Raw genomic sequence first — 11,739 nt, 5'->3', positions numbered from 1 at the left:
GTGGATAGGTATTGTAGGTGAGTCCCAGACTTAGAGGATTTTTGGAGACATAAATTGAGACCCACGACTGGGCATGTACAGCCCGTAGGTGGACCCATGGACCTTACATCGGTTCGTCATTGGGGTCCCAAAAATCTAGTCTCTGATCCTAAATGACGACCAACCAGAACGATCCGTGGTTTGACCAACAGACAGTCGGTAAGTCTGTCGACGGGAGTCAACAATTATCTTCTTAAGGGATTTGGGGTCTTTTCCTAATTATTCTAGCATAATACTATGTCATTTTACCCTCCATATAAAGCCCTGTATAAGTGTTTTAACCCCCAAATTTTCCCAATTGAAATCATTCTCTCAAATTCCTAAAAGAAGAACAACTCTTCCTCTCCAAAGTATTTCTCTCTAGAAAGCTTAAAGAAGAAGGAGTCAACCTAGGGTTTCAAGTCAAGTCCCCAATTTCTCCATTGAAGACAAGCTCTTGGAATTGAGGTATGATAGTCTTCATCCATGGAGCCATTTCCTCCATTGAGTTCCTAAATTCTCCAATTTACAAATTTAGAAATCCCCAATTGAGTTAGGGTTTTCTTCCATGTCATGGGTTCTTCTCAATATTATGCATGATGAACTGAGTTATATTCCATGATTTTAAAATGAACCTCCATGAACCGATAAATACTCCATATTTTCCAAGCCATGATGATATGATGTAGGTTTTGAATTATGAAGGACGAGTTTATGAAATAATGCATGTTCTTACGGAATTTATGTAAATGTTTTAAGGATGCATTGAGAGTGAAGTATTAATATTGTTGTTTGTTGTGTTGTGAAAGGATTTCTCATTTACACGTGAAAACATGATTATGAAAGGACTTTCTCATATAGAAGATTCTTAAGGTTGAAAGGTTTTCTGAACTAACTTTGAAATAAGATTTAAGGAGCTCTTCTAAAGAAACTTATCTTGTATTGACAATATGACGTGTCCTTCCATGGATAATGAAGACAAGTATGTAATAAGCCTAGTTTGTGGGATTTAATCTTAGCACCAAGAGGATATTTAGATCGAAGCTCTCCTGTTAGTAGAGGTCGGGTTTCTAGTAGTAATCTCCATATTCCTTAACTATGTGCCACCATAGGATATTAGCTTACATAGACATTAGCTAGTGGATTCACCTAAGCTAGAAGCTCATGGTTCTTACCTTGGCAAGTGAGAACACCTCTTTACGGTGTGGGGTAGACACCAGATTCCATGTTTATTGCTCACATGGTCTTACATGTCGGTTAAATGTAATTCTCCCACATTAATAAATGAAGGTTTCTTCAAGAACGTAGCTCACATGTGTTTTAAGACGATGTCTACTTGCATTGACCATATTTTATGAATTATGTTTCCTAACTCTTTCATATCATTATTTACTTGGTTATTGCATATTACAAAAAAAAATGTCCCTTTATCATGATTTTTACGCTTCATGCATATTAATCTTACTTAGTACATATTTGTTCTAACGCATACTCTTGCCTACATTTCCCCACATGTAGGGACCTTCAAACTTCCGTGGCTAAGGATCTCAACCTTGAAGATTTGTGATTCCTCATGTTCCGAGGACCGAGCTTGGTTTCCCTTTTGTCTTTCCTTTCAGTTTTGAACTTGATGTACGGGCTACGTGTCACGACCCAAGCCTAGGGCCTAGACGTGACATGGAGAATGAGGAACCCGAAGGAACCCCAAACAAGCCTCTCAAACTTGTCATCACACTTCATCGGTCGCGGAAGTACAATCAACATTAATTAACGGGAAATAGGGACTAAGGGCAAACCATTTCAAAAAGACATCATAGAACAAGAGTCAAGCTCATTTACAAAATACTTGTCCAACGCACACCTCTACATACATAGATAGGACAGGGGCCATGACATACTACCGGCTCCCCTCATAGTCAAAATACAATTGCAAGCTAAAGTCTCAAAACATAGGAGTAGGAAACATAACATAGCCCTCGAATCATTGAGGACTCACCAACAAACTCGGATAAGCACCGTACTAGCCACGTGAATGGAGAGAAGGATCAAGAGTAGCTCCGGTCCCTACATGGTGACATCATGTAGGCAAAATATGCGTTAGTACTTGGAATGTACTAAGTATGCGGGGTGCAACACAACAATAGACAAGGACACAATCGAAATACAAGAAATAGTTTCATAGGCATTATGAATAACAATATGAGGATGCATGATCAAAGTGAAGTCAAAACATGTTTAAGTAAATCTATACTAATAGTAGATATCATATGTGTATGCATGATCCAACCAATCTATAACCCCAACTTAGGATGGGGGATGCCGTTCACACCCGGACACCCTGGTGGCAAGGTATAAACCCCTCACATGGTTGATGTTGGTCACACCCCAAGCATCCTAGGTGGTGAGATATAAACCTCTCACATGGTTGATGTTGGTCACACCCCAAGCATCCTAGGTGGTGAGATATAAACCTCTCACATGGTTGATGTTGGTCACACCCCAAGCATCCTAGGTGGTGAGATATAAACCTCTCACATGGTTGTCCGGTTCTTTTCCCCCGGACCGGGCATGGTCATGCAACACTTTATATAGGAAATTCCCATTAGGCTCTAATGCAATCTCACGTATGGAATGAACATATACACAAGCTTAGTTTGTCATCAACACATCTCTGGATTGCCATACATCTCATAACTCAAGCTTTAAAGCATCGATTCATCAATTCTCCATAGTTGGACATTTTGTCAAACACCTTGAAGGCATGTAATGGAATCAAAGAGCATGGAAAATAGGGTAGTAATTATGCAGCCAAACCAGTGAACAACCTACAACAACACCTTTTAACACCCACAATACCACATGAAAATCTCCACATCCATTCCAAATTTAGATTCAAGTTCTAGAGTCACAACATGCTCAAAACAATCACTTTTCATGTTTAAAATTCAATGTGCAGGAAATTATTACAAAGAACAAGACTAATTTATGAATCTTAACTTAAACCATGAATTAGTGAGTAGAATAGAGTCTAGGCACTATGGGTGGAAGGACCCATGAGTTCAACACCACATACCTTGAGTTCTTATGAAGGTCTTGAGAGTGTCTTCAATGGAAGCTTGGAACTTGGAGCAAGAGTCTCTTCAATCTTGAGGAAGGTTTTGGATTAGGGTTCTTGAGAGAACTTGAGAGAAAATGTGTCTAAGTATGGGAGAGGTGTTTTGGGAAATGTTTTAGAGATGGGAATTGAACTAATGGTATATAGGAAATAACATATGCCCTTTGGAAAAATGGTCCAACACTTAGAAAAAAAAATGAGGCGGGTGAACAGTAAAAACGCTCACTGGAAATTGCATTTCCTGCCGGACAGATTTTACGAAAATGGGCATAACTTCTTCGTCCGAACTCCGAATGAGGTGAAACGAAGTGCGTTAGGTAGCTAACTCAAAGGGCTTTCCATGGATATGTTATGGGCCACCCAATTATTTGTGTGCTAGGAGATATGACCCTCCAAAGTAGACCCTCGAAAAAGGCTTCACTTGGAAATTTCGGATTTTGATACGGTTGCTCTAAAATTTGGGTTAGACCCATTTCCCACTCAATTTGACCCCCTAAACAAGAATATGAAGTCGGATTTTCGAAAAACGAAACGGATTTTTTTTTGATATAGCTAAACAAGTTTCCGGTAACTTCCGAAGCACATTTTTAAGAACTTTTTGGGTCATTTCAATATCTCCCCCTTGGGAACATTCGTCCCCGAATGTGGAAGAGACGTACAAGGCAAGACTTAGTAAGAACATATCAGCCCCAACATGAATGCAAAAATTTTATTTAAACATCACTTCAAGATTTCAAAACTTAGTGTAAAGCATCCATAACTCATCAATTTAAACATATATGCACATTAATGATTCAGGGGCTGAAATGTAAGACTCAATGGAGTACAAAGGACTTGATTTAATACCTTAGGCTTGAGTGGAGTTGAATAGATAAGGATAACGTCTTTGCATGTCCGCTTCGGCCTCCCAAGTAGCACTCTCCACTTGTTGATTTCTCCAAAGCACCTTAACGGACGCCACTTCTTTGTTCCTCAACCTTTTAACTTGTCTATCTAAGATCTGAACCGGGACTTCTTCATACGTCAAATTATCTTCTACAACACCCACAACCTCAAGAGGTACAATAGCGTTAGGATCACCAACACATTTCCTCAACATCGATACATGGAATACCGGATGAACTAATTCCATCTCCTTGGGCAACCCCAACTCATAGGCTACTTTACCAACCCTTCTTATTATCTCATAAGGACCGACATACCTAGGACTTAATTTCCCCTTCTTACCAAAACGAACCACACCTTTCATTGGAGAAACTTTCAAATAAACCCAATCACCCACTTTGAATTCAAGATCCCGTCTCCTCACATCGGCATAAGACTTTTGACGACTTTGGGCTGTTTTCAACCTCTCCCTAATCATCCTTACCTTCTCAAGAGCATCCATGACCAGATCCGGACCCAACAAGGCCACCTCTCCAACTTCAAACCACCCAACCGGTGACCTACACCGTCTACCATAAAGTGCCTCAAAAGGAGCCATACCGATACTAGAATGATAACTATTGTTGTATGCAAATTCAATCAAAGGAAGATGATCATCCCAACTACCTTTCAACTCCAATACACAAGCTCTAAGCATATCCTCCAAGGTTTGAATTGTTCTTTCGGCTTGGCCATCCGTTTGAGGGTGGAAGGCCGTGCTAAGCTTTACCTTTGTACCAAGACCCCTTTGGAATGACTTCCAAAAGTGAGAAGTGAATTGGGCACCACGATCCGAGATGATAGACAAAGGAATCCCATGCAACCTTACCAATTCATGAATGTACAACTTGGCATACTCTTCAGCCCCGTAAGTAGTTTTAACCGGTAGGAAATGAGCCGACTTTGTCATCCGATCAACCACCACCCAAACCGAATCAAAGCCTCTTCTAGCCTTGGGTAAGCCCACTACAAAATCCATGTTGATTTCTTCCCACTTCCAAGTAGGTATCTCAATGTCTTGAGTTAGGCCACCCGGCCTTTGATGTTCGGCCTTGACTTGTTGACAACTATGGCAACCCGAAACAAATTTTGCAATGTCCTTCTTCATACCGCCCCACCAATACACATCCCTCAAGTCTCTATACATCTTTGTTGACCCCGGATGAATAGAATAAAAAGAATTATGAGCCTCATCAAGGATTCTTTCCCTCACACCATCCACACAAGGAACACATAATCTACCTTGGTACCTAAGGGCACCATCTCCCCCTTGGGAGAAAACCTCCACCTTACCACTACTCACCGAAGCCTTTAATTCTACCAAAGAAGGATCAAGATCTTGCTTGACTATCACCTCATCAACCAAGGAAGACCTTGAACCATCAACAACAACTACTCCTCCACTATCCACCCCTTCTAACCTAACTCCCAATTTGGCCAACCGATGGACCTCCTTAGCCAACTCTTTACTACCTTCCTCCACATGAGCCAAGCTACCCATGGACACTCTACTCAATGCATCCGCCACCACATTAGCTTTCCCCGGATGATAGTGAACACTCATATCATAATCCTTAAGGAATTCTAACCACCTCCTTTGTCTCAAGTTAAGATCTTTTTGCGTGAACACATATTGGAGATTCTTATGGTCGGTGAAGATATCAACATGCACCCCATACAAATAATGACGCCAAATCTTTAAAGCAAAAACCACGGCGGCCAATTCAAGATCATGGGTTGGGTAATTTTTTTCATGAACCTTAAGTTGCCTAGAAGCATAGGCTATAACCTTACCACTTTGCATCAACACACAACCCAAACCAATACGGGAAGCATCACAATAAACAACAAAACCTTCTAACCCATCCGGAAGTGACAAAATAGGAGCGGACACAAGCCTTTCTTTCAAAGTTTGGAAGCTTTCCTCACACTCATCCGACCACACAAATTTAGCCTTCTTTTGAGTCAACTTAGTCATAGGAGAAGCAAGAGAAGAAAACCCTTCCACAAATCTCCTATAATAACCCGCTAAACCCAAGAAACTCCTTATATCCGACGGGGTCAAAGGTCTAGGCCAATTCCTAATAACATCGGTCTTCTTAGGATCCACCTTAATACCATCCCCCGACACCACATGGCCTAGGAAAGCAACTTCCTTCAACCAAAACTCACACTTTTCATATTTAGCGTACAACTTCTCTTCCCTCAATCTTTGGAGTACAACCCTCAAGTGACCCTTGTGCTCTTCCTCACCCCGAGAATAGATCAAGATGTCATCTATAAACACCACCACAAAAGAATCAAGGTAGGGTTTGAAAACCCTATTCATCAAATCCATAAAGAGAGCCGGAGCATTAGTCAACCCGAAAGACATCACCACAAACTCATAGTGCCCATACCTAGTACGAAAGGCCGTCTTGAGAATATCACACTCCCTCACCTTCACTTGATGATACCCTGACCGAAGATCAATCTTAGAGAAGTGACTAGCCCCATGCAATTGGTCAAATAAATCGTCAATCCTTGGAAGAGGATACCTATTCTTGACGGTGACCCTATTAAGTTGTCGATAATCAATACACATTCTAAGAGACCCATCTTTCTTCTTCACAAACAAAACCGGAGCACCCCAGGGAGAATGACTAGGTCTAATAAACCCCTTCTCTAACAAATCTTTTAATTGCTCTTTCAACTCTTTCAACTCCGCCGGGGCCATACGGTAAGGGGGGATAGAAATAGGTTGAGTATCGGGAAGGAGGTCTATACCAAGATCTATCTCCCTTTCGGGAGGGACACCGGGAAGGTCTTCTGGGAAGACATCTAGAAACTCATTAACAACCGGAATAGACTCAATAGGAGGGACTTTAGACTCCACATCATTGACTCTCACAATATGGTACAAGCACCCTTTGGAAATCAACCTATGGGCTTTAATGCAAGAAATGAATTTCCCCTTCACCACAACATCCCGGCTCTCCCACTCAAGGACGGGTTCATTAGGAAATCGGAACTTGACTTTACGAGTCCTACAATCAATAGAAGCATAATATGCATGCAACCAATCCATCCCAAGAATAACATCAAAATCCACCATGTTCAACTCAACAAGATCACAAGGCAACAACTTATTTAATATGCAAACCGGACAATTTCTATACACTTTTCTAGCAACAATAGAGACACCAATGGGAGTGGATACTTCATATGACTCATGCAACAATTCCGACTCGACATGAAATTTTCTAGCAACTAAGGGGGTAACAAAGGAAAGGGTGGCACCCGGATCAATCAAAGTATAAACATCAAGATCAAAGATTTGCAACATACCGGTCACCACATCCGGAGTCTCATTAACACCTTGTCTACCATGCAAAGCATAAAATCGATTGTCCCTTGGGGCACCACTTTGAGAAGCACCTCTACCCAAAGGAGTAGTGTTAGCACTTCGGACCTTGTTGCGGATCTTGGGACATTCAAACCTCTTATGACCCACTTCTCCACATTCAAAGCAAGCACCCGAACCCTTCATGCAAGGACCACCATGCTTCCTCCCACACTTAGGGCATACATCCATAGAACCCACTTCACCTCCCCCTTGAGGTCTAGGAACATTGATAGCAAATCCCCGGTTGACATGAGGGTTTCCTCGGCCTTGATGAAATCTAGCACCCTTAGGGAACCTATTCTCCAATCGGGCCCTCTTGGCCTCGTGCCCCCTTCTCTTCCTCAATTTCTCCTCCTCCATTTGCTCGGCATAAGTCATCAACCGAGACAAATCCATATCTCCAATGAGCATAGCGGACCGACACTCCTCACTAACCAAGTCGGATACACCCATCACAAATTTGTTCATCCTCGACCTAGAGTCGGCCACCAAGTGAGGTGCATACTTGGAGAGTTGGACAAATTTGAGGGCATACTCCCTCACACTCATAGCTCCTTGCTTCAAGTTCATGAACTCCACCAACTTTGCCTCCCTAAGCTCAAGAGGGAAGAACCTATTAAGGAAAGCAAGTTTAAACTCCTCCCACAACACCACATAGCCATTACCTTTCTCACCCTTCCATTGATCAAACCAAATTTGAGCAACCCCCTTGAGTTGGTAGGCCGCCAATTCCGCCTTCTCACAAGCACCAACATCCATAATGGTCAAGATTTTGCATACCTCATCGATGAACTCTTGCGGGTCCTCATCCACCTTTGAACCATGGAAGACCGGAGGGTTCATCCTCATGAAATCTCTCACCCTTTCCCCCGGGGTGGTAGTTCGAGGAGCTTGGGCTCCTTGTTGCACTTGGTTAGCTACCACTTGTGCAAGCATGGTGAGTGCATCACGGAGCTCACCATTGGTGGGTGGCTCTTCCGGTGATCGGGCCCGTCTTCCCCTCATGTTTGGCATGATGATCTAGCAATCCAAAGAACAAGCGTTAGGGAGGAATCACCTTATCGCACTCTAAGCACGACATAGAACATGAAGAAGGGAAACCTTTCCTAAAACGTTTTGTAGCCTCCCATTCATAGTCGTGGCGCGCTTCACAACCATGATTAGGACTCTACTCAACGCGGTGTGTTGGACTCCGAGGATTTAACAACCTAGTGCTCTGATACCAAGCTTGTCACGACCCAAGCCTAGGGCCTAGACGTGACATGGCGAATGAGGAACCCGAAGGAACCCCAAACAAGCCTCTCAAACTTGTCATCACACTTCATCGGTCGCGGAAGTACAATCAACATTAATTAACGGGAAATAGGGACTAAGGGCAAACCATTTCAAAATGACATCATAGAACAAGAGTCAAGCTCATTTACAAAATACTTGTCCAACGCACACCTCTACATACATAGATAGGACGGGGGCCATGACATACTACCGGCTCCCCTCATAGTCAAAATACAATTGCAAGCTAAAGTCTCAAAACATAGGAGTAGGAAACATAACATAGCCCTCGAATCATTGAGGACTCACCAACAAACTCGGATAAGCACCGTACTAGCCACGTGAATGGAGAGAAGGATCAAGAGTAGCTCCGGTCCCTACATGGTGACATCATGTAGGCAAAATATGCGTTAGTACTTGGAATGTACTAAGTATGCGGGGTGCAACACAACAATAGACAAGGACACAATCGAAATACAAGAAATAGTTTCATAGGCATTATGAATAACAATATGAGGATGCATGATCAAAGTGAAGTCAAAACATGTTTAAGTAAATCTATACTAATAGTAGATATCATATGTGTATGCATGATCCAACCAATCTATAACCCCAACTTAGGATGGGGGATGCCGTTCACACCCGGACACCCTGGTGGCAAGGTATAAACCCCTCACATGGTTGATGTTGGTCACACCCCAAGCATCCTAGGTGGTGAGATATAAACCTCTCACATGGTTGATGTTGGTCACACCCCAAGCATCCTAGGTGGTGAGATATAAACCTCTCACATGGTTGATGTTGGTCACACCCCAAGCATCCTAGGTGGTGAGATATAAACCTCTCACATGGTTGTCCGGTTCTTTTCCCCCGGACCGGGCATGGTCATGCAACACTTTATATAGGAAATTCCCATTAGGCTCTAATGCAATCTCACGTATGGAATGAACATATACACAAGCTTAGTTTGTCATCAACACATCTCTGGATTGCCATACATCTCATAACTCAAGCTTTAAAGCATCGATTCATCAATTCTCCATAGTTGGACATTTTGTCAAACACCTTGAAGGCATGTAATGGAATCAAAGAGCATGGAAAATAGGGTAGTAATTATGCAGCCAAACCAGTGAACAACCTACAACAACACCTTTTAACACCCACAATACCACATGAAAATCTCCACATCCATTCCAAATTTAGATTCAAGTTCTAGAGTCACAACATGCTCAAAACAATCACTTTTCATGTTTAAAATTCAATGTGCAGGAAATTATTACAAAGAACAAGACTAATTTATGAATCTTAACTTAAACCATGAATTAGTGAGTAGAATAGAGTCTAGGCACTATGGGTGGAAGGACCCATGAGTTCAACACCACATACCTTGAGTTCTTATGAAGGTCTTGAGAGTGTCTTCAATGGAAGCTTGGAACTTGGAGCAAGAGTCTCTTCAATCTTGAGGAAGGTTTTGGATTAGGGTTCTTGAGAGAACTTGAGAGAAAATGTGTCTAAGTATGGGAGAGGTGTTTTGGGAAATGTTTTAGAGATGGGAATTGAACTAATGGTATATAGGAAATAACATATGCCCTTTGGAAAAATGGTCCAACACTTAGAAAAAAAAATGAGGCGGGTGAACAGTAAAAACGCTCACTGGAAATTGCATTTCCTGCCGGACAGATTTTACGAAAATGGGCATAACTTCTTCGTCCGAACTCCGAATGAGGTGAAACGAAGTGCGTTAGGTAGCTAACTCAAAGGGCTTTCCATGGATATGTTATGGGCCACCCAATTATTTGTGTGCTAGGAGATATGACCCTCCAAAGTAGACCCTCGAAAAAGGCTTCACTTGGAAATTTCGGATTTTGATACGGTTGCTCTAAAATTTGGGTTAGACCCATTTCCCACTCAATTTGACCCCCTAAACAAGAATATGAAGTCGGATTTTCGAAAAACGAAACGGATTTTTTTTTTGATATAGCTAAACAAGTTTCCGGTAACTTCCGAAGCACATTTTTAAGAACCTTTTGGGTCATTTCACTACGTCCTGATCATTTCCTATTTACTATATTGCTTTGAGATGATGTTTAGACTTCTGCTTTACTTTCTAAACTCTTATATGTTGAAATAGTCTTTTAAATCTCTTATATTTTATTATCTTGTATGGTGAATGCTAAGTGGCTTGTATGGGGCTTCTCGAGGTCTTATACGCCATGTAACACCTAGAAGCTACCTTGGTTCGTGACAATAACAATCACTCAAACCTGATTCATCACACCTTGCGATAACCAGACCACCAAGGGTCCCTTAAAGATCATTACAATTTTTAGCATGCAATCCTAGTCTACCCATTGACCACCCCTACATCTAAATATACGAACCAGGCCACCCAAAGACCAACACTTGATAAATATGACACAATAGATAAACCCAGTCCACTCATGGAGCCAACATATAACAATCACATCACAAAAGAAGTAAACTCGGATCTCTCATGAAACCCACATAGAAACTATTAGTGTACCATACGTGGTACCCAAGAAATTCATTAGTATGTACCAATGTTGTACCCGAGCCAACTATATATAGATATCTCTCTACCATGAGTGGTACTCGAGCCAACCATATATGAATATTCCTATACAATGAGTGGTACTCGAGCCAACCATTAGTATGTACTAGGCGTTGTATCCAAGCCAACTGTGGGTTATCCGTACATACATGGTACATGAGCCAACCCGCAATCACACATCACAATTACAATCATAATCACAACAAATCCAAATAAAATTTGTATACCAAGTTAACACATTCATCGCATGTGATGGATAACAATATAACATAAAGGGATCAAACAACCATGACCTATATACCCAAAAGTGTATATATATATATATATATAAAACTAACTTTTCATGTATATATCTAATCAAAATTCGAAGAAAATACTAGATTAAACTAAATTTGTACCATCTTAATTGAATCTGACACAATATATGAAGTTGACATGTATGCTGTAGAGGAA

This window comes from Solanum stenotomum, chromosome 8, assembly GCF_019186545.1.
Source record: "Solanum stenotomum isolate F172 chromosome 8, ASM1918654v1, whole genome shotgun sequence".
In the NCBI taxonomy this organism is placed as follows: Eukaryota; Viridiplantae; Streptophyta; class Magnoliopsida; order Solanales; family Solanaceae; genus Solanum; species Solanum stenotomum.
Note: the sequence above shows the minus strand (reverse complement) of the source record.